This window comes from Falco rusticolus, chromosome 14 (assembly GCF_015220075.1).
Source record: "Falco rusticolus isolate bFalRus1 chromosome 14, bFalRus1.pri, whole genome shotgun sequence".
NCBI lineage: Eukaryota > Metazoa > Chordata > Aves > Falconiformes > Falconidae > Falco > Falco rusticolus.
Window position 1 is genome coordinate 21,519,038 of NC_051200.1, and position 23,212 is coordinate 21,542,249.

Genomic DNA, 23,212 nt, shown 5'->3' on the forward strand with positions numbered 1-23,212 from the left:
CAAAATGTCAAATGAAGAGTAGCATGAGCTGAATGGAAAACGTTGTTACTATATTATTATTATTAACGAAAGGCTGGCTTGTTTTGAATCTTACCAATAGCTTCTATCAGAAAAGTAGAAAACAAGTTGTAAAAGTTGACTTTTAATTCTACTTTGTTTATTAGAGCAAAGACTGTTAGCTCTGTTTTGCTCATATCTTGTAAGTAAACATAGTGACAACATTCGGTGGGATAGAGATGATTAAGGTGATTAACCATTGAAATTTGGTGCCACACAGAGCACAGAAGAAAAGGACAGCAATTAGTGCTTTACTATACTAGAAACACTATTAAAGGTAATAAAAATGTTTCTCTATTATTTAGGGTTAATGTTAGAAAAGAGAGGGTTTGGTTTTGGTCCAAAGCAGTAGACACAAGCATTGAAGGAGGGGAAAAACCTTTTAACCAAGTAGAAATTTCAGTTGTGAGCTGTAAAAGGAAGTTGAGCTGAATATTGAGAAGAATTCTAAAAGATAAAAACAATTTCAATTTGGTAGTTCTTCACTGGTTCTGCAGTTTGGCAGCTGTCAACATCTCAAAATATCATCTCACCCAAACCGCTGAAAGAAAGAAACCCTTTGATTTTTCCCTTGAGGTTCCAAGCTGAAAATGGACTCTTTGTAGTCTCAGCCTCATTTCAGACAGGTTTGTTTTTTTTTTTTTAAAACATTCTTGCTGGCAGAAACGACTAATTCATAAATAGAGTCTCTGTTAATTAAATAAGTTTTATCGTTTTAACTTGCCTTTTAAAATGGAAAAGAAAGTAAATCTCTAACATTTTCTTCTGTATTATGAATCTTAAGGGACTAAGCATCACATTTCTTGCATCATTAATAATGCAAATTAGTTTTTGTTTGGGTCTCATATAAGTTTATAGTTAGAAGTAAATATTTAATGCACAGATCTGGGAAATCAAATCACGTATAGCAGAAGTTTTACTTTATAGTTATTGAAAGTTAATGCACGAAAGATGGGAGGCACTGTGGTTTCTGTTTATTTAACCTTTCTGGCTCTTGCTTTTCTTTCAGTAGAACTCTTTGTAACTTGTCATTAAACACTGCTGTATTCCTGCAGTATCTGTTTGTACTATCTTTACAGTAGCCACAGCCTTCAGCATTTAGTACCGTTTAAAAGTAAAGGTTAAACATATACAGCATACTTAGGGCTATAAGGCTTATATTTTTGGTCCTGATTATTGGCAGGGAAACCAGGTGATTATTTACAATAGTATCTAAAAATTTGTTGACCTTGCAGCAGTTTTCTTAGTTACCTTAATGAAGCAATGGTCAGATAGCCAAATAAGATTAAACTCCACTTGGGGCCTCTCTATCATGCATAGCAGTGCCTCGTGAGGGTAAAATACTTTGTCTTGTTTACTTGCTAGCACAGGGGTGGACTGCAGCTCGTGTAAGTGTATATACCCCATGGTAGGCTTTTCTGCCCTGCGCTTTTTCACATTATTCTTGTAGTACTGTACCTCTCTCTGTATGAAAAGTCAGTAGGAACGATGCTATTTCAGACAAATTATAGACGTTTCATGACTACATCTGTGCTTTCTATAGTGACTTTTTTTTGCATGTGGTGGGTAACAAAAACAAGGAGTATCCTGTTATTTTGTGCATGAAATCTGGTAGTGAAAAAGACACTGGAGAGAATTCTGCAGTGATAAAAATTTAAATAGACCCATTTATCAATATGACAGAGATTTGACCTGAAAGTTAAAGTGTTTGAAAGTTAAGTGGGGTTGTGTAAAGAAAGTTGAGGCTGCGCTACAGATAGACCGTAGCTTTTGTAAGTTATTAAATCAAAATAAAAGGTATTGACAAAACAATAAATTGCCTGTATCACCCGATCTAATAGCTTCTGGGAGCACTAAATACATTCTCCACGCTAAAGATGTGTGAAGCCTTTCCCTTTCTCATACTTTTGTTCTCTTACCCGAAAACATTTGCACCGTGGTTGGTTTTATAACAGACTTGGCACCGACTTGCGCCTGTGAGTGCTTTGCCAGAGAACTTGCTTGGAGCAACATCGTGGGGAGAGGGAGCGGTGGCATCGCTCGGCTATCAACAGGATTATTGAACTTCGCAGGTGGGGTCTGAATCGCTGTCTTGGGGCTTAAAAGTAATAATAATAATGGCACTAATACCTTTACTGGGAGAAGGGAGAGCACGTGGCGGTGCTCTTTGCTCTCCTCGGGAGTCCTCAGCACCATTTCCATGCTGGAAATCGATAAGGTTCGGAGTGGGAGCGGCGCCTGCAGTCCCCTCCAACGGGGGTGCTTTGGGGAGCGAGGAGCCCTGTGGCACTTCATGCCACCTACTTAATGATGCCATGTAAACACTTTGCAGTGACTGTCATCTTCCTCAGGGAGGGGCTGAGTTTGCTCATGGAGGGGGAAGGTGAATGGCCGTGGGACCCACCGGGACTGGGAGCGGGCAGGGGGCAGCTTTTTACCGCCAGATGCATAAGCTGGGACCTGTTTTTTCCTCTGGCTCCTCCGACTCTATGGGGTTGGAGGGGCATACCCCCTACCTACAGCTTCCCCACCGAGGAGAGAATGAGGCTGTCTCTCTTTGGCTTGAAAACTACACAGATTTGAGACTATTTCCCCTCCTGCAGATTTTTCCATGGAGAGGAGCATAGAAGACATTACTATTTATAGTGCACAGTACGTGTACACAGCGTGACATCCACCGGCTTTTCAAGCAAATATCCCACCAGTTTGGAGGGGGGAGGCTTTCCATCTTGGTGTCCCCGAGATGCCCTGTCCCCTCTCCCGGGGAGGTGGGCAATCACGCAGGGGTAGCACCCATCTCCCCATGTCGATAGGCTGCTTTCCCTTCCTTTTCGATGAAGATACTTGCCCCCCTGCCGTGGAGCTGATCATGAGGCTCAAAATCAAAGCAAGTTTTCAGCACGAATAACATGAGTTTGAAGAGGAGGGAGAGGGACCCAAAGCAAGGGAAGTACAAGGGGGTTGCAGAGCATCTGCAGAGTCTGGTTTGGGGGCAGACCACTTGTGTGTGTGGGGAGAAATGAAGACGGAGGAGTGTGTTGGTTTACCTAAGGGTTTTGGGGAGTTTTCAAGGGGGCGAGGGCCAGCAGGGGGCTGAGGTTTCCCCACTGCCCGCTCCCTGCCTGGCCGCTGGTGGCTCTTTGTGTTCGTGCATGGGGTGGGGGAATCGGAACATCTTCATCTGAGCTCGATTCTTGATACGGAAAAGATAGCTGACAATGGCAATAAAAATAACAGTAAGCAGTTGGAAAGGACCAGCTCAAATCGTGCTCTGTCAACAGCTTTGCAATCTGTATAAGTATGAGTGGAAAGACAAACAACTCTGATTTCTCTTTAAGAATGTGAGTATCCATTGTCAGAGATTTAAATTAGGATGTTTTACTTGTACTGTATGTAAATTCCTTCTTGGCAAATAACCCATGTCCACTAATGTATGTGTATTTTGGGTCTGTATAGTTTTGGTCTCTGTGAAATACAATGAAATTTGATAGCACACAGAAATACTTGCATGGAATGTCAAATTTTTTGTGTGTGCTTCTCACATATCCATAAAAGAGTTTACACATTTCTAATTACTCATTCAAAAAGAGACTTTACAGCACTTTTAAAAGAGAGCCAATTTTTTCCCTACTGTGTTCTGTTTTTACAGCTTGTGGAAAGCTTATTTAACGAAAGTTTAAGTAATCAGCGAAAGTCATTTCTGAGAAAAGACTGACAGATATGAAGACTCTTTTCACACTTCATAAGAGGTGGAGAGAGTAGCCATAAAATTTACAGCTGAATACTACTCTGTTTAGCTTAAGTTATAGAATTATTAGTGTTTCAGGCATATGATAGATTTTTGGGGAGGTTGAGTATTTGAAATTATTTTGTATGCTTTGTGTAGCTGAGCTAAGCGTGCAGTACTAATAGCAACCTTCCCCTCCAAACCCAGCAACCTGCGCGCTCCTGTGGGACTGATGTTGTGCTAAAAATACATGTTTGCAGCTGACTTAGCTTCATGATACATTAATAAAATACTAGTGATATGTTCCCTTTACAGAGGCTCACCTTTGGCTATGGAAGTATGAATTCCTGGGAGATGGAAAGGAGCAGGCGGGGTATGTGGGTAAGAAGGGAGCCATTAAGGAGGTCAGCACCATCAGCATCTCTGTCCCAGCTTCTGCAGAGCAGGGACATGCAAGTTTTACTGTATGAGAGACCTGGCTACAGAGTGGTTGAGAATAAGTGACTACTTCTTCAGCATGTCATGGCCAATTACGTGTTAAAAAGGGCTGAATGAACGAGGAATAACTTGGTTGTATTATGAGACTGAGAAATGATAAATCTCCGTTTCAGCTCATACAAATGGGCATGTCTCTTACAGATAGTAATAGGCACTTGAGTGTGAATCTTTCTAAATATTATGAGATGCCCAGATGCTATGGCAATGGGTAGCACATACAAATACTTACAGCAATGTATAAATAAGCAAACAAAAGCAATTACTTAAGGCATTTGCACGTAACGCTCTCTGTAGCATCCTTTCAGCCCAGTATTTTTGGTAGTGCTTCAGATGTTACTGCTTACCCAGGAGCAAACAGCAGAAAGGCTTTCACAGTTCTTTAAACTAACACGAATTGTGTGAGCTGGAGACTAGTCCCACTGCAGTTATGTTGAGGTTTGCCATTGGTTTCAACAGAACAAGGACCAAATCAGGCAGGCATCCTTCCTCCTCACCAGGGCAGCTATGGTATAATATTAGCAGTGAAATGGCTCACCGTACGACTTACATCAGTACGCAGTTTAAATATCCATAGTGTAATGTTTATATTTTTTTAAATTCACTTTTATGTGAGCCTAATACAGCCAGCCTCATAAAGCTCACTCTTGCACCAGATTAAAGCGGTGTCTTTGTAGCATTTACTGGTTGTTCATAAATCACGGTGGCACTTTGTTACTGTCCACAAGCTGGGTTTTGCGCTAAAGGTTTCAATCATTAAGATGTACAGTATTATCTCAGGCATAGTTTTAGTCCTAGAGAAATTGTGCTGAGGTGCTTTTGTCCGTCTGGCATTTGTGGAAGAGGTGTGTGTGCAGCGTGCCGTTTGAAAGCTGATACACACGGTGCCATTAGCCACTGTATTAATGAGCACTTTAACTAAATAAATGGAAAATTCTCCTGTGTATTTATGCAATGCAGGAAAAGTACTTATCATACCAGTTTGCAAATGCCCAGTGTTTACCTCTGACACCTATTTCAACTCAATGTAAGGTTTTCTGGGTGTCAAACACTTAGATTTCAGGTAAGAAACTTGATTGCAGGAGATGTGCCTTGGTTTGTCAGACCCTACAGGTTTTCAGCTTTGGCTGCTAATACCAACAATTCCTAAATCCTATTCAGTCAACTCTGAAAACTGTATTCGGGAGGCGTTCAGTGATCCTGCATTCAAATGGTTAATTTGCACTACGTTCTGTTAAAGAAAAGGAAAACTGTCACCCTGTCATTTTAGAGTCTGACACTAAGCTTGTCAAAAGAGACAGCTGTTAAACTGAATTACTGTTGACATGCAGAGAAACGGCCCTTGCCAGATGTAAAGGACATCTGCGGCAATGAAGTGGTACAGGGTGGCTTTTAAAATGTGGTCATACTGGTATTTGAATAGAGCGTCTATGGCATTAAAACATGGCCTTGACTCAGACAGTTTAAGGCAGCGAACCAGAGCCAATGAGAAGCACAAAGAAGTGCTGATCTGTTGCTGTATCCATAACTTATGCATGAATATGAAAACAGTGCTGTGTCAAAGCTATTAAGCTCTTATCTTGTATCCAGGAGGATGTGGGTTTAAAACACAGTAGGAAATATTTTGTATTTCTGGGTCCTTGAGTGTGCGGGTAGGTGAGGTGTAAATTCATAAGGTGGATTATGCAGGGAATGAATAGAAATAAGTCTTCTTGTCTTCAGCTAACAACTGCTCCAACAAGAATTGCAAAGGGCATTAAGCTTAGGAAGTGAGGGCTGGATGTGCCTCGCCGGCGGGTCCGATAAGGCTGCCAGCTTGCAAAGCGTGTGGTGGGTGCTGGGGAGGTTCTCCTTCGGAGAGGGGAGCAAATAAAAATGGAAAGAGCTGCACAGAGGCGCCTATAAAATTTTGTCCATGTATCTTATTGTGGTTTTCATAAAAAAGTCAGGATACTGAATTCATTTAATAAAAAAGTGTAGATACTGTAACTATTTTATAACTTAGCGATTGAACCAGCAGTAGGGAATTCTGCACGTTATATAAGTGCATGAGTCTTTGATTTGCATGTTTTTAGGGTAGGAATAAAGCTGCTTTGGAAAAAAATAGTATCAGTTAAGCAATTTTGCTAAATGTATGAAAAATGAAATGTTATGAGATGCAGCATGTATTCATTACAAAAAGAAATTGATGTTTGAAGCTAAAAAAAAAATTCAGGCCAAACATCATTCTGAATATGTTAGCAGATCATATCTTGATTTATTTGTAAGTTTAGCGGTGGCAGAAACCAAAGAGTTTGCCAACTGCGGGAAGAAGGCAAATGATATTTCAAAGTTGTATAGGCTAAGTTGCCCCTTGGTGCAGGAGAGCAACAACAACTATTTGCTCTAGGCAGCAAAAATCATGGAAGAGGTGGGTGTGAGAGGTGTTTTCTTCTTTGTAAGAAGAAAGTTTGTTTTCCAAGCACCTGGGTTTCGCTCTGCAGAAAGCTGATGTTATTAGAGATGGACTTGTTCCCCTGAGTTTCCTCTAAGGATGGTGGAAAGACCAGGGCTCGTGTAGGTCTTGAGATGATGAGCTGGTGCCCTGCATCTCTCTGAGAACATCCCATCACCACAGAGCGCATTTAGCATCCTGTGCTGCCCAAACCGCATGGCTACTGTTGCCCCTTCGCCCACAACTGCAATGCCAAGAGGTGGATGGTCTGTGCCCGTGGTCCAGCTGGACAAGCTCCAGATCGCTGGAGAGGTGCACGGTAGCACGTGATTTATGGAGGTGGCTCTGTGCAGTGTGGAGGGGCACTGGGCAGTGCTGCTGCCAAACCTGCCCACCGGGCCGCCCGCACATGTAAGCAGCGGTGCTCCCACCGGCCCATATGGCTGTGCTTGGCTGGTTCACGGCAGGAGACAGCTTTACAAGTACAAATATCCGTGATCTAACAAGGCCCATCCTGAAATCGCATTTATCAACAGCTGCCAGAGGTCTGCCATGTAGGAGGGAGGCAGCAGGCAGTGTCAGCGTTTCATCGCGGCGGCGTGGGCAGCAAGCAGAGAGCAGCCGTCGTGCTCGTACTGTCCCCAGCAGCCGTTGACTGGCGCTTGGACCCAGCCTTTGCTGGGAGGCTTCCGACTGGAGCGGTCAGGATGACCGTGCTCCCCTGGGGTCAGAGCACATGGGAATGTTTTGGGATCTGCGGAGTTGGGAGAATTGGTTCCTCAGGAATAACTTTTTTATGGGGACAAGGTAGCTTCTTGACAGCAGCTCATTTCTCAGCCTGGGGGGTTTGGTAAGATCTTGGTGACAGGTACAGGAAAGGAAATGTAAATAAAACTGTTTCATTAAAAAAATTTGGAATGTATTTTAGCTTGCGGATGACAAGAAAGCAGGCGGCTGCCTTGCAGGACCCATCAACACCTCATATGTGTGCTCTGTGGACAACTGGAATCCACTGGATCTTCCAGCCTGGTGGGGTAAAGGCAAGACAGACCTGGGACGAATTTACTTTACAGCAATTTTCTGCCTTCTCTCTCAGCTGCCGCATGTGCCGTTCTCTGTGCTGACCCAGCAACGTCAGTTAGACAAGTCTGTGCAAAGACAGCGGTGGTTCAAAACCATCCCTGTGTCTGTGCCGGGATGGGGCTTGGGTGGTCGTCTTCAGCCCACCAGTCTTATGGGAGTTATTTGGGCAAAACACCAAATACCTCTTCAGAAGGATGTTGTGTGCTGCAATAAAACTGGTTGAAACCTCTGTCTCCGGTCTTCTCTGCTTAGGTAAGGCTGCAGCTCAGCATTGCAGGTTTTATCCAGTGCGGACTCACCTATTTACATAAGTTTAGCTATGCTGTAATTATTAACTTTTTACAAACAAGTGCAAGGTGGAACATTTAAATAAACAGGAACAAGCTTATTATTAGATGGCATGTTTTTCTGTGATAGCTCTTATAATATCATCATTAGTTTATTAAAGCTTACCATGAAAAACCTCTTTCTCCTAATCGAGACTCTTTCATAGAGCTTGCGATTTTGATTGACACCAAAATAAAGTAACTAACCTACAAATTATAATGTATGATCTAAATGATGTATAAATGCATTATTCGTAAGGCATTGCAAGTATCATCAGTATGCAACATACGCAATTTTAAGAAAAAAACCACCAAAATTACCAAGATAATAATAAGGCAGAATGCAGCTCTTCTTGTGAATGTTCTCACTGCATGCTTTTATTAATTGTAATCATCAAACAAACCTGGATGTCAACAGCCATATGAACTTAATCAGGTAATCAGTCCCAGGTCAAAAATTAAAATCTATGCATTCTTCTCAGAAATGCACCCCAACCATGTGAGTTGTCAAACAAGCAAATTTCTGTCATTGAAGTCATGTTTGTAAATATGTCCCTACTCACCTGTTTGTTGACGTTGGGAAGGCATCCTTCTCATTTCAGTGGAGCCGAGGACCGAAACTTCCTGATTTTTGTGCCTTCACTGGGAGATGCTCTCTGCCTGCTGCGTGCTGACACAGCGAGCAGGGCTGAACTACTCCAGCTGAAGATCTACCCCCAAGCTTTCGTTTCCCATCTCAGTATTGCAGACAACATGGGAAGTAGGTCAGTGGCAAACAGAAAATAATACACAATGGCTTGTTATAATCCATCTGTTTGTTTGGGAAAGCAGTGATCTCCAGGGAGGAAAAGTACTCCTTGCTACTTTCTAAATACTGTATTTCAAACTGGGGGTTCCAGTGCAGCTTTTACGTAGCCTGATCACTGCTGGTTGCTGTAAGAAGGACCTCACACAACTGGAGGTTACGCCGTCAGGGCTCTGACTTTGCTCAGCATGGCCGTCTTACGGCGCTGATGCTTGGGGAGCACTGTGACCGTGCTTTAAATTTGACGGTGCAGGTCCTGTAGTGGAAGATGTAGCTCTTGCCCCTAGAGGTCTGTGCTGTAAAGTGAGTTAATAGCACATTTCGGGCTAGATCTGAGTGCATATTATAAAAGATTAGTTTATTTCTTGAATTTAACACTTGGCCCTGCTTAGATTGTGGTTTCTATGAATATTTTCCCATGTAGAGGTATTTTTTCTCTCGTTCTCTGTAGTATGAATTGAAGGAATACACACTTGCAAACCGAGGTGGTTGTTACTTTTCCTTGCTTGGATGTTCATGGCATGTTTCTGGCAAACATCTAAAATTCAGTTTCCAAGGCTGTAGACAACAAAGGGCATGTCTTGCAGAGACAAACTGAGACCGATGCAAATAAGTATCCTCACAGCGTGATGGGAACCCTTCTCAACGTTAAAAACCATCAAAGTAGCTGAGATACGCATGTATGCTGTAGCTCCATGTACAGTCAAAATACGAGGCAACATTTATTCTGGATTTATACAGTTTAACACTGCAGGGAGTTTGGGATCTTTGTAAACTATAACCCCGCCATCTCCAAAATGTTTTTAGTGGTGCAAAATCTTTTGTGATCCAAGCTAGTTCGCTGTGTGACTAGTTTCAAGGTAAGGTCATGAGGAATTATATTGTTTCTTTAGTGTAGTTTTCCCCCGTGTGTAATTCTTGAAAGCCAGCTGCAAACTTACTCTTTGCTGACTGGTTTGGTAAGCCATGTGCTGCATAAAAATCCTGATATATGCCTGATGTGACTTAAGCTAAAGAAGAAACAGAGATGAACCAAGGAGGAAGGTGGCACCTTTTCCATCTTTCTTTGCATTTGAGCATGTTTCTTGTGTCAGTGTCTTTGTCATTAGAATTTAATCTTTTTGGAAGCACTGTGAAAAGCCAGGTAATATCTTTAGACTGGCCCATGCCCACAAAGGTACTTTAAGATTAATTTTACAGGTACAACTATCTTCTCCAAACGTCAACTTTTTCTCTTTTTAACCATAAATGTAGGTATTCTACTCTTCCTGCTTTGTTTTCTTCTTAGAAATGCCATTTATTACCCTGAATGGAGTAACCATGCACTGAATAGAAGTTTTCTCTAAATTAAATGGAAAAGCCATTTTTTGTATATGTTTTCTCATGTAATTAGCTATCATCTCATTATAGGTAATCTAGTTTTCAACAAAGGAACACAGTTTTGGTTATTGTTGCTTTTCTGTGGGGATTTTTCCTGGTTTATAAAAGCTATAGGTATAGATGAAGATGAGGACAGAGGAGCTGCGCTGGCAGTGCTCACCAAGTAGCTGATTTACAGAAATGTGAGTCCTCTGGGGCAGAATTGCAACCAGATGACCAATACACTTTGCATTTTATTTTTTTTATCTGGCTACTTAGCACTTCTTACTGTTTCTCTTATATGAATTAATTTACCCTATAAAGCACCCCTTGCAATAATCAATGACTCATTACACTGAAAACCCACAGGAAAGGTTAATTAAATGAAAAGTGTGCAAGAGGAATGTTCAGCTTTTGTGTTTCTAGTGACCCAGATATTTGGTGCTTTCTCTTTGCCGAGTTTTCGTAGTTCAGATGGCTTAGAGTGAGGTGATATTTCCCAGACATACCAAATCCAGTTCATTTATCATCAATATCCATAGGAAATAATGATCTGTTTATACATCGCATTTCTCTGAGCTCTGTGAGGTTCTTGTTATGAATTCCTTCCAGCTGCTTTTCTCATTCCCACAGAAGAATTGCATGTGAAGGGTTACTGCTTAGCCATCAGTTACTCTAACGATTATTGACTGATAACCACCGGTAATTCCAACTCTCTGACGATCTCTGATAAGGGTTTTCTATAGTTATTACGCTCTAAAATGTTGCCTCACCTATAAAGGTCGTGAACTTCAGGTTGGGTAGCTGGTATAGCCACCTTTTCCAGATCCTTGAATAGAAAGAGGTTGATAATATGGAACATGGAGCTTTTACAGCTGTAGAAATGGTGTGTCAGGCTGAGAGTCAGTTCCAAACTCCTGCTTTCTGCCCCATGGCAGTGACTGCGTCCCTCCCTTTGGAGTCAGCTGCAGCTCGGCAGCAATTGAGGTTTCTTTTATTCTGGCCAATTATTTTTTGAGAAAATAAGTTAAGCCACAAATTAAAGCAATAAGAACAAGGTTAAAAAACAACCCACTCCCACCCCCACCCATTGCAAAGCTCCTTCCCTCGCCATTCTCTGCACCGCTGCTTTTGCAGTGCACTGGCTTTCAGTTCCGGTTTGCTGTTCCCCGCCACACCCCCCCCCCCCCCCCCCTTACTGTTCATCTCTATTAATTTCCCTGCATCCGTTGTAGGTTTATGTTTTCTTTAAGATCGGTATGTACCTGCAACCAGGCAGACTGGCACCATAGCAGAGCAGATGAGCTGCTCCCATTCTAGTTTAGCGGGTGATCAAATGCAAGCCTGGGAGAAATCCCATCCTGGGAAGGGTCGAGCCGCTCACACCAGCAATAATTACTTCACTTTTAAAGTAATCTGGGAAAAGAGGGGGAATAAGAGAGGGAGGAATGAGTCCTCTGTTCCATTTTCAAGCAGCAAGACTTTAAGTCAATTTAGCTCAACATGCTAATTAATATGTCCCAAGAGCTGTAAAGTATAGTAATATAGAGGGTGAATTCTTTAAAGCGCAGGTGACCAGCAGAAATCTGGCTGAATACGTGGCACTGCTTCTACTTTTGGTTGTCAGCTAATAAATTGCATTAAAAATGGTGGCAACACATTAAAGATTTTTGTAATATTTTGTTCTCAACTGCAAGCAGTTGTAATTTCTGTAGAGATGTTATACTGTGCTGTAGGACAGGGAAGGCAGCGCTGTACGGGTAAATTAGGAAAAAAAGATTTCAATCTGAAATGGCTGAAACCTGAGATACAAATGCACATATTAACCCAAGCGATGTTTTTTTAGGGAGAAAACAAACTAAATGATATTAGTGCTGTACTGAATCTATTTGTTCTGTGAAGCAAAAGCTGGGTATCTTCCTTGCTCCTTTGTAATTTTATTAAGTAAAATTATAGAAAGCTTTTGCCTTAACGTTTTGGTCCAATCTTTTCAGTGCTGCAGGGGACTGATGGTTGCATAGCTGGCTTTCCGACTACTTTGTCCCTCACCAGCCTTTGCAACTCAGCAGGACTGATGGATTATAGCATTTTGGAAATCTGGCCCTAAATTCTGGTGTTTACAATACATAAAAGAGGTTGAATTGTGTATATTTTGCTCTCAACCTACACTATATTCCTTTAAGACAATAGCAAAAAAATCATATAAAATTGTCTCTTTATTTGAAGGTACTTTAATATCAGAGGAGACTTGCTTCCAGCTAAGAAAAATTTTGTTACAGAACTAAAAAATGTTTGATTTACCGTTGCATCAGATAAACTTTGTTAGTGCGCAGTGGCACAATGCTGATAATTTAGGAAGTCACAGGTTTTTCAGCAGTAAAAGATCCCCGAAGATTGCTAAACTCAGTGGGAAAATGCAGCACATAAATCTGCAGTGAGAGGGCTGGGAGAGGCGGGGAGCGGGTCTGCACTCCGTTTTGGGAATCCCAAACCACTGCTGAAGGACATTAGAGAGAAACAAAAGTGAATAGATGATATCTTGGGACATAGATGTTAATTTCAAAGAATTTTCATGTGAAGTATGATGTCAGGCAAGAACCCACCCAGAAATCCTCAAGTCACTGGAGACTCCTGCTGTCCTTTGGCATAGTGGGAAGTAATCTGGTCTAGCGGAGGAATCAGCCTATAGCTGCTGCATAGTCCCAAAATATAGTCTGCAATACATTGTTGGGCATTGCAGCTAGGAGAAGTGGTCACTGGAGGCATCAAGAAAGATGGAGAAAGGTCCAGGCAAGAAAAGCGTGGCCAAAGTTGATGAATAAACCGGTTTCATGTGATGGGTAGAAGAACTGATGTTTAAGATGAAGGGTTGTCTCGCCCAGAGTTGGCCAGCCCTGGATGATTTCAGAAGTGATTGTATAGTTGAATCTGGGAAGAGCCGGAGAGGGAACAGCAAAGCCACCAGAGAAAGGCAGCAGAGGAATTTGACAACAAACTCTAGAGAGAAAACACAGTGCCATGAAGGGGGAGGATGGTCGGGCACCTGTTGTGACAGCTGTGACTAAGCATACAATGACCAGATCAGGGTGAATAATGAGAGAATCTGCTCATTTAAGAGTGTATATACAAACCCAGCGGGGACATGAAACTGTTTTGCTTTGTTTTACTGATAATGTGTTATTGGAGTCATGTCTCTGACTGTGTCCTAGAGTGGGTTCAAAACAATTACTTATATAACAGGATATATTTAAGTCAGGGAAGAGTGGGGAGGGAGAAATGCCTGTATCTCAATTTCTGGGTAAGAAGAAAAATGAAATGACGTTTTTCTGAATGGATTATTGATTTCCATTTTTCTGACACAGGAGTATCTGTCTGAAGCACTGGAAGCCCCTTACACAATTTGAACTGTAAAGTTATTGATGAATGAGATTAAGCCTCGTATACATCTTTTGCCAGCTGATGGCTCATACCCTAACCTGAACTGCGTTATTCTAAAAAGTAAACTCCTTAAAAATAAGGTCAGTCACTGCCACCTGCAAAGGTGGGAGCCCATGTCTGGAGGGCTCCAGCCTGGTCTGTGGTGGCCGGGGCAGGCAGGCAATAGCTGGTGCAGCCCCAGGCACGCTGCCTTCTTGTGATGCTGCCCTCTGCAAGCAGTCAGGCATCTCCTGGATCAGCTTCGGGGTTAAAGAGCCTGATTTTGAAGCAGCAGATGCATGGCTCTAGCAAAATTTCATCCGTATGGGAAAGAAAATTACATTTGCTGCTCATTTACAGAGCGAAGTAATATGCAAGGCAACATCAGCGAAAACAAAGGGAAAAATAAAACTCAACAGAGTGGTTCTTTGGGCACCGAGAAATAGCATGGTCCAATGCAGCTGCCCGCATTGAAAACCTGATTCTCAAATAATGGTATTCTATGCAAGAATAACCACTACTACTTTAATTTTAAATGAAAACCGCATTGAGAAACTTCGAATACAAAGACAAGATTGGTGGAACATAAATGCCTGGTGGGTGCATCCAACCAGCACAAAATATATTTTGAGGGAGCTGGAGCTCAGTCCCTTCTAGAGTGCACTGTGCTTACAGATCATCTTGTACAAGGGATAAATTACAGCAGGGTTTGTCAACTAATTTGGTGGACGTATGAATTCTTTGTCTATTAATCAATGTAGGGAAGCATGAAGCACCTATAAACCATTCATCTCACTTTAGCTTCTTGTTTAAATTTAATTAGTTGTTCTGATTTGATTGGAAAAAATGGAGGTACCTTTGAATATAGAGGTGTCGGATGGAGAGTCTCGGATAGCACTTACTGCTGTGAGATCCTCAGGGCAACGGGTCAAGTAGTTTGGACTTTTTTCCAAAATGAGCAGCCATAAACATTCCTTACAGGGTAAGACCCCTCACTCACAAGCAAATAAAGAAGATCCTCATGGTGCCAGCACCTTGCCAGTGTGAGTGAAGTTTGTGGCAGGGTGAACAAGTTCATTTCTCTTTTATGCCTGGTAGTGTTTTCCCCCTCTTTCATCGGTTTCTCCATTCCTTTATTGTTGTATATATGTACAAGGAGGATATTTAACAGGGAAACTTTATTTCTTCATCTTTTATCCTTAGCCTAACTTTTTCTACTGCTGTCAGTGTTAAAAATGTCATTAACCACAGTCACAACAGATTAATGTGGGGTTTTTTTTCTTAAATCCCTCACAAAATTGTTTACGCTTTCTTCCCATAATTTCCATGGGGATTATAGATAAAGCTGTAACACCTATATGTAGTTATGGTATGTTTTATACCGCACATGTAGTATGTGGTACAGGTAGTTGCAATTGCAATCATGGAAAGCCTCAGTGGGTCACTTGCATTCCATTTTATTTCAGTTTGACTTTAAATCAGGAATATTCGCTTCTTGTTTTTTTATATGGGAATGCTTTAAAATGCTTTTATAAAATGAAAAGTCATTGCTAAGCTTTAGAGTCCTGTAGACAAGACCTGAAATCTGCAGCTTCACTAAAACTCATGCAATAAATATGATATACATCGATGCATGCTTACTATGGATAAATATTGTTCTCTAGGTAGTGCCTAGAAATTTTAATTAATTTCAGATATGCCCTATTTTTGTCCATGTATGCAGATTTCAAATCTGTGCCTTCGCCGATTTTGACACTGTGCAATGATGTATCCGAGCTTTCAGATGTCTGGCTCTTAGAGTTGTGAAATGATAAAACAAACAAACCCAACCATTTCAGCCTTGTCAATCTAGTTCTCAGTGGACAGATGCCCTGGTGCTAGAAAAGCATCATCCCATGCAATACCTTTTGGCAGTGTCTAAAAAAAGCTAGAGATCTTCTACATGCAGAAGTAAGACTGCCTGCTCATCTCAAAAGAAATGGTGTTTATGGCCACACTGAAGCTCCTGGATGAGGTTGCATGGGGCAACGTGCGTAACCTCCGCGCCTGCTGTGCCACGTTTGTGCATGAGTAGGTGATTTCTGGTCTCTGGGATAATCAGTCTGACCTGCTTCTGGAGCAGCTTGCCTTTGGACACTGATGGATTAACGGGTGAATGTCCAGGTTTGTGCACTGAGGTTTCTGGAATGTGCTGTGTTCCTTGTTAGAGATTGTGGATTGCATCATGAACTAAAGCAATGGTATAATTAATTATGGATTTAAATATTTTGTTGGATGCTTATCCGGTGGAAATTGACTAAATTTTCTAAGAAAATGGGAAGTTTTGGGGTTATGTTGGCACACCAGCAGGGACAGCCTTGCCCTGCCGGTGCATGGCCATGGCTCTGTAGCCTTGAAGGCCATCGCTGGAGGTCCCAGCGCAGTGCCCGAGCAAAGCAGCGGAGGGGAATGGGCCTCGGGGCCGGTCTCCTGCCCACACTGTCAGTGTGGGCGCAGCTGAGCCCCAGGGGTGTGCAGTCCTGGTGGGCACCTCCCGCCCAGCCCAGCCTGGTGAGGCAGGGTCTGGCATGGCAGACAAACCACCCTGAAAGTCTTGCAAGATGGGTTTGAAGACACACCGAACCCACTGGATTTATCGTATGGAAAACTGGCTATGACTGAGAAAGCCGGTTAATTGTTTTTTCTTTTTGGCTAATGGTTTGGTTTTAATGTCACATGTGGTACCACAAGAAGTTGCAGCATTCGGGCATTTTTAATGAATTTGTATTGCTTGCATATTAGTAGGAATATTTTCACTGCAACAACCACCATAAACAGTTTCCACACTGGGGTATGTTATACTGCCACCAGAATTGGTTCTTCTGATGGTTCATTTCTTTTATGCTGAGAATTCAGGACCAATTCAGCTTGGTTTTATGCATCATTAGAGATTTACAATTACTTTGCTATAGTTTCTTTCTGGAAGCCTATCTCTCATGGTTAATGCTATGGAGTCCTGTTGTGTAGAGGCTGGTATTAGCCACCTTATAGCAATAAAGCGTTTGAGAAGGATTTAGAATTATGAGTGGCTAAATTCTCCGTGCAGCAACTGTAATGCTGTTATCCCTTGCTGAGCTTGGGTTGAAACATTTTTATTTTTCTCCTCAAATTAGAGAAAAATGCTGTTTCTTCAAGAGGTTTTGAATCATTTACATGTAATTTTTTGTTGAACCACTGCAGTCAGAAATGAGGAATTGTGAGAAATTCCATTTGGATTTCATGATGCTTAAAATACAGTTAGATTGTATTAGTATATAATGAAGAGAAGGCCTCCTCATTTTTTATCTCATTTTTAAAAAGTGTAATCATTATTTGGGACTTTCTTTTGATTTTTAGATTTTTACGTCTGTTGCTAAAGTCAACAAATTTCATAAGTGTTGCCTTTGGACAAGAAGCACTAGTTCTGTATGTGTTATAATCCTTATAATTCACATTTTAGATAAATACAGTATTGCAGTGAAACAAACATGATATGCAGTGAATAGTATGGGCCTGATCTAAAGGCCATTAAAATCAATGAAAAGATTTCAAATTAACTTTTATAGCCTTTAGATCAGGTTCTAAATGGGCAAATTACAGTTACGGAGTTTCCCATTTACATACCTGTGTGCTGCATTTAATATATTTTATGGAATTGAAATTACTTGGTACTCTTTTTCATGCTTTTTTTAGGATAAGAATTTGCCAAGGGCATCAACAGCAGTTTTCCCAGGCTTCAGCACAAGGATTATATAGTCAATCCACAAATGACTCAAATCTTTGAAAAAACTGACATGGTTATCAGAGAGGCTTTGACGACAGCAAGGACGGGAGCGCTGTCTGGCTTATTCCCTCAGAGATTCTGCTTCCCCCTCATTAACATACCCAGGACATCAGCACTGGCCATCGGTCCCAGGGGAATTGCTCAAAACTTTTAAGGGAAGACGCACAAGACCTCACCCCTGCATTATTTCAAATAGATCAAATCAGGTTTGTCTTGTGTAAGGTTAGAAGAAAGGCTGGGGCACGGGAACATGAAGGGGGAGATGCAAAGGTGGCAGGGAATTTTCAAATCCATTGTTATAACTTGATAATCTTTCTTCCTTTACAGGGTTCTTCAATCCCACCGAGGATGCACAGAGCTGATCTCTAAGGCTGTGATACCTGCTGCTGCTGTAAGTGTGAAAAAAAAGCTGCCTCTACCTGCTCCCTCTCAGTGCCCTGCAATGAAAAACGCTTTCGGAGCAGCACTGGAAATAAGCCATCAAAATATCTGATTAAACCTCTCAGGAAACTGTCACTAATCACCTTCTCTCCTCTTGATGGAATATATTTATGCATTATAAATATACCTACTATGTGTGTGTGCTCCATAAATCACATTCAGCACTTGTATATGATGTATAAGCACATTCTATAGAATACACACAAATACAGATGCCAAACTCCCGCAGAGTTCGTCACTGGAAAACCTCTGAAAGGATCTGATCCTTAATATTTAATGGGGGAGATGCTATTTCCTTCCTCAGCTTTTATCTCTGGTTTGACACAGTCATTAAGTTTGTTGTTTCCTTGCAAGATTATATAATTTATGACCTAATTTTAGACTTTTGTGTAACAGCGCTCAAATACTGGTGGCGTATCTGGATTCCTTCTCACAGAGTGTTTCAGCATTAGACACCAGCTAGAGCATGAGCTCAGCTACGGGCTTCCCATCGGCAAGGAGTTTCAAGCATTGAAAGAAAACAGCCCAACAATATTCAGGTGGCATTACAGGATTAGCTTGTGGGTTGGGTTTTTTTCCCTGTAAGAATATGATTTAGCAGCTTTTCCAAACCCTGCCGCATGCAGCGGTTGGCAGGAATCCCCTCTCAATACAGTAATCACCCCACAACTCCTATTACTTAAAATATTTTTGTGTAGCAGCTTCTGACTTTGAGGCCAGTCTGGGACAAATTGATGCAGCCTTCCTCGCAGGGAGGGATGGACGGAGCTGGGGAAAGCAGGTGAAGAACGTCAGTGCTTTAAAATGACTGTTGGCCCCCTCGCCCCCTGGGAGAAAGCACATGCTCGGCAACCACAGGCTGGCTGGGGTGATTTTTTGCTGCACAAGATGTTGCCAAATAACTCTGAAACGAGTGACGCTAAAGCTGTAGTCACGTTTTTCTGTGTCTTCTGTGTGTCCAGGGTGATTCAGCGGTGTCATAAATACTGCCATGAGTTTCAGGTATTTTGTCAATTTAAACCATATTGTTTGGACCAGTCTTTCATCAAATTTAATATATTGGCTACTGCGTTAATGCATTTTGAGAGCACTTTATTCCGTGTTTAAGAGGGAAGCGGCTTGTGGTTGCGCACAAGGTTAGATGCTGGCTTTGTGCCTACAGTACAGTTATGAGGGCTTTTTTCCTTTTTTTCTACCTTACCCCGAGGTACCTAATCCAGATGACAGAGGTGGGGTGCACCTCAGACCAGCAGCATGGGCAATAGGGACCACATACGTACAGCTCAACACACTCCTCTACCACAACAACGTAAGCGGCAGGGGGAAGTGGGTGCCTATGTGAAAGAAAAATAATCCTCATGAAAAGGTGACATTATTTCTTGGAATAAGAAAGATTGGAGAATGTACCTCCTTGGCTTTAACGGAGCAGTTCCAGGAAAGCAGCAGCAACCAAAGTGTTTTCAGTATCACATAATTCAAGAGTAAAATCATAATTCCAATTACTGTTTCAGCCATTTCTGGCCTTGGGAAACCTATGCTAATATTTATTATTATATGATTGACCTAGGATTTCTTCATCATTTACATTAGCTACTACGATATTCATAGTAACATCCTTTAAATCATATAAGCAGATGTCAACAGTGCATGATGAAGTCACATCCTGCAGATTTTTTATTTACTTAGTCCATTTTTTTCCTGGTAAAAATAACATTGTGAGATGCATAATCTCACCTCTACGAGGCCTCTAGGGGCATATATAATCACAGAATGCATTTTCAATAATCTCAAAAAATGAGTCAATTCTATCTGAGGTACAAACAGTTATACAAAGTCAGTATTTCACTTCCATCACTGCCTGACATCATCTTCCACACAGTGCGACAAAATTTGTACTTAGCTCTTTGACATGAATTGCCACAAAGCCTTTGGAACAAAAAATTGAGGAAAGCAAGGAATTAAAAGGGAATAACTTGATTGAAAGAATTTAGCCCTGTTTCTGGGTGCCGTATTTTGATTTGTAATTTTGTCAGATGCTTTCTTGTAATGTCTGGACTGGCCATTGACACCTCTAATCTCAGTTCTTCAGTGAGGTGCCTATGCACAAACCAAACAGGCCGTTGCCCAGAATATTCAAAGCTGGAAGCTGATCTTAGTCATCTAAATATTTCCTTTGCACGGGTAAGTATTTCTCTGGGCGAATTAAGATACTGCATTTATTTTGCAGGCAGGTTCTCCAGGTGCGCTGCTTCTGATGCTCTTCTGTGCCAAGTGCTGCAGAGCGGGCAATACCTGACCACAACCTCCCTGAAAACAGTTTACTGTTCCACACAGGCATTACCACCTGTAATTCTTATCAGCTTTAAAACCCCTTTTTATTTTTTCTGCCCCTTCCAGCACAGAAGAGGGCACCAAAGGGGCTCCTTGGTGTCGGAGAGATGAGCTCCCCACTGTGCAGGTGAGGTGCCAAGGGCAACCTGGGGCTTCTCACAACCTTCAAGTAGATTCAATATAACTATATTTATCCACAAAGAGACAGTAATTTATTTTTTTTCAGATTGTTCTTCTCTCAAAAAGTTTTTCTTTTCCGTTTGTCTCCCATAGCCACCACTCATCTCCCTGCGAAGTGCAGCTCCTGCTCTCACCCAGCGCTGGAGAGCAGAGCCGGGTCCTTTGCAGCATCTCCCTGGGGCACGTGCTGCATCTGCAGGCTCAGTGCAGTGGGACCATCAGTGCCAGCTGGAGAGGGCTGGCTTTGATCACCTTTGTCTCTCACCCATCACTTTTTTGCTGGAGTTAAATTTTTCTGGACTTACATTGCCTTAAAGGGTTTACCTGGCTCAGCAGGTGCCAGGTTTAGGATACTTCGGGTGGTTTGTGGATCGTTTTGGACAAATGTTTAAGGTTCATGGGCCTTATACAGGCTGTCAGGCAGGTGGACTCTTCTACTCTCTGGGCATGTAGCCCTAAAAATGCCCTCTCATTTCTAGAAACAAGGTGAGGTTAGAAGGTCAGAGCAGTCCTAGATCATGCTTCTAAAGATTAGCAGTGTGTACTAATTATTAACAGTTTCTGTAGTGGTGCAGGTTACAGACACGGGACCAAACACCTGCAATGAACCTCCTCAGGTGAAATTCTCCTGGGCTGCAATCACATTTTTTCTGGAGAAGAGACTGCTGGCTGTGCTCAGGGCGATCTGCCTGTTCCTGGCTGAAGAGGCACTTAAAATCTACTGCTAAGAGACTTATTAGCAATGTAAAAATGAATTTGAAGCAAGAAAAGTATTCTTCCTAGAAGAAATGTATTTTTTGTAAAATCAGTGTTGCTGACAGAAGTAATTGAGCTAACTCCTTGCCACTATGGATGTTATTTGTTACCCCTTATCTTACCAAAGCAAAGGTTGCCAAATGCTTTGAACTTTTTAAATAATTGTTTCCAAAGTATTTTGGTGGGTTTTTTTAATACATATATATAAATTCTTTAGAGAACAGCTGGCTTCTAATCCTTCCTCTTCCAAAGCTTTTACAGCTCAGCTTCTTCCCACTCTAGATATCTTTTATTTTCCCTGTTTAGCTTTTAATATTTCTTAGATATTATAAAAGTCTCTTGTACGGGTAAATCTAGAGCTTTTGCTCAGACTGTAAAAGTTGTTCCTAAAGCTTTAATAAACTGGAGTGAAAGACAAGGGGGGGAAAAAAAAGAGTTTTATTCGACCTGCTGCACGTGTTGGGGCTGTGGCTCGGTGGCACATGCTGAGCGCCTGGCCAGTGCTGGAGCAGGGATCTGGCCATCGGTCTGGGGGGGTTTCTCTCTTCAGATAATTGCTTGGTGCCAGCGGCTGGTGGAGGGCTTGCCCCTTCCCTGCATATTCATTCCTTCTGGGCTGAACTGGATCCGGGTGCTGCTCTTCCCCCTCCAGCCCCCCCACCGGTGCTCACTGTTCCCTCCTGTGCCAAGGAGAGGGACACAGTTTTCTCGCAAACACAATTTTTTGTTGGTTGCATTTCACTTTTGCAACCACAGCAACAAATATTAACCCAGAAACAGGACAGAAAGCTCTCCCAGAGTGTGTTGTTAAAGCAGTGTCAGAGGCCTGCAGGAAAGCTATGGTTATTATTTGCATAAAAAGAAGCAAACTCATGGATGTGGGAAAACTGAAATGCTGGAGCAAGAGATGACTTATTCAATCATCCGGGAAAGCTGAACTCAAATGTTTTTAGTTATCTGTCTAGCTGCTATCTAACTATTTCTTTACTTATTTTGCAAAAGACACAAATAACGAGAAACATCTGTCTCTAGCTGGAGCAGTCACCTCGCCTTGGGTTCTCAGAGGCAACAGGGATGGGTGTGGTTTAGGCAGACCTGTATAGCCCAGAAAAACAAATGACAGCTGACGCTGCAGAGGGGCGGTGGGTGTTAAATCCCAGTCTTCAGCCTAAGGCAGCAACCTAAACCAGGGATCGGCAACGCCCAGGCATTTGTGGGCAACTTCTGGAGTCACTGGAGCTTCATATCAGATTCCAAAGGAAGGATCCTTGTTGAGACACCTTGTGTCAGTGTGAAACCAGGAACACAACCCCCCCCCCCCCATGGACAGCACAGGGCTCCTTGGCCCTTTGTCTAGTCAAGATCCAGCTGCAGTTGAGGGATGCTGACGTGTTTGTGCTGTGGGGCCATCGCCCAGCTGTCCTCCAGCATCGAGTCTTAAGCCCAGATTGAGACTTCTTGAGTCTTCAAGTGGGAACTTGGTGGTGGGAGACTCCCACCAAGGCTGATCTTCCCTCCTTCCAAAGCCAGTGGTGTCTGGTCTTAGGTACCACCAGCAGATCCCTGGGCGCTTGGTTGATGGTTTGCTCCCTGAAGCTGAAGTGGGAAGGGATTTAAAATTTCCAGTATTTTTTTTTTTCTGAAAGAAAAAAAAAAGGATTTTTCAGAAGGCACCTTACAGCAGAGCCCAAGTGGGAACTTTCGTGTTCGATACCATCCATCAACGGTGCGACACTGAGGGAGCGGCTCCTCCAGCTCCTCTCGTTGCGGTGGACAGAAGGAGCTGTCAGGGAGCTGCGTGCGGCCGCCGCGCCGAGCGGGGCAGGAGCCATGCTGGCAGAGATCCCTTCCACGGAGGGGATTTCTGCACTGACAATTTTTGGCTCCTTTAGGTTACTTTGGAGCTGCACAGAATATGTAATGTTCTGCACTCGCGGAGGGGCTGACAGGGAACTTAAATACAGATTGCAAAGATAGATCATCTCCCAGCATCACTTTG

At 42.4% G+C, this 23,212-nt stretch overlaps 1 long non-coding RNA gene across 1 annotated transcript; it reads left to right on the forward strand.

The window, feature by feature from the left end:
• Positions 1-2,056: 2,056 nt before the first annotated feature.
• Positions 2,057-22,914, forward strand: LOC119157573. The gene is made up of 4 exons (XR_005107576.1): positions 2,057-2,129; positions 17,415-17,711; positions 17,833-20,404; positions 20,551-22,914. It is a non-coding gene; the product is annotated as an uncharacterized LOC119157573 (long non-coding RNA).
• Positions 22,915-23,212: the final 298 nt, after the last annotated feature.